This window comes from Amphiprion ocellaris, chromosome 11 (genome assembly GCF_022539595.1).
Source record: "Amphiprion ocellaris isolate individual 3 ecotype Okinawa chromosome 11, ASM2253959v1, whole genome shotgun sequence".
Lineage (NCBI taxonomy): Eukaryota > Metazoa > Chordata > Actinopteri > Pomacentridae > Amphiprion > Amphiprion ocellaris.
In genome coordinates, this window is record NC_072776.1 from 27,786,002 (window position 1) to 27,786,342 (window position 341).

The following is a 341-nucleotide window of genomic DNA, read 5'->3' on the forward strand; positions in this document are numbered from 1 at the left end:
CTCGGAAGTAGGAAGGACCTCGAAATTATGTCATTTTCGACCTCAGTACGTTCGATGCAGTGGGGAAAATACTGGCCGCCTACAGGTGTGCTTAGTTTGGGGGTTTTTTTGTTGTTGTTTGTTCGTTTGTTTGTTTTACGAACAATATATGTTCATGAAATTCATGTAATAGGAAAAAACTGAAGAGCTGAGAAGGCACTTCGTTCTCTATTTAGACATTAAAGTCGTTAAATGCAGAGAAGTGCTATTTACCTAACGTTTAATGTGTAGCCTGCAACTTTGGGGAATAACGTAAAGTTGAGGTTGAGGAACCTTACCCGAGTTACCGAATCGGAATACCG